The sequence below is a fragment of the Myotis davidii genome, unplaced genomic scaffold (genome assembly GCF_000327345.1).
Source record: "Myotis davidii unplaced genomic scaffold, ASM32734v1 scaffold1558, whole genome shotgun sequence".
Taxonomy (NCBI): Eukaryota; Metazoa; Chordata; class Mammalia; order Chiroptera; family Vespertilionidae; genus Myotis; species Myotis davidii.
This window is the reverse complement of record NW_006288873.1, coordinates 19,010-19,657: the sequence shown is the minus strand read 5'-3', so window position 1 is coordinate 19,657 and position 648 is coordinate 19,010.

Here is a 648-nt window from a genome sequence, read left to right as displayed (position 1 = left end):
CATTCCTGAAGACCCAGCAGCTGCAGTCTGAGCAAAAGGGGCAGGAATATTGGGATGTCACCTTATCTGTTGTCCTGGGCATCCTGTCCTCCCATGGCTCCCTGGAGACATGCCAGGGCCAGGCTGTGAGCTACTTACTCCAGCATGATCTGCCGGGTCCTTGAACTTGTACCCTGCACTCAGTAAAAGCAAACCTTTATTACCCCTGGTGCTGTCACTGTGAGATTCCAGGAGTCTAGGCTCTTTATTATTATTATTATTACTAGAGGCCCGGTGCACAAAAATTTGTGCACTGGGGGGGAGGGGGGTCCCTCGGCCCAGCCTGTGCCCTCTCGCAGTCTGGGACCCCTCCGGAGATAACGACCTGCTGGTTTAGGCCTGCTCCCGGGTGGCAGAGGGCAGGCCCAATCCCTAGGTGCAGCCCCTGGTCTGGCTCAGAGCAGGGCCGATTGGGGAGTTGGGGCACCATGCCTTGTCATGCACAGAGCAGGGCGGATAGGGAGGTTGCAATGCCACTCTCAGTCACGCTCAGGGTAGGGCCGATTGGGGGGTTGGGGCACTGCCGCCTGTCACACTCAAGGCAGGGTCGATGAGGAAGTTGCAGTGCCACCCCCTGTCAGGCACAGAGCAGGCAAATGTGATTATTTC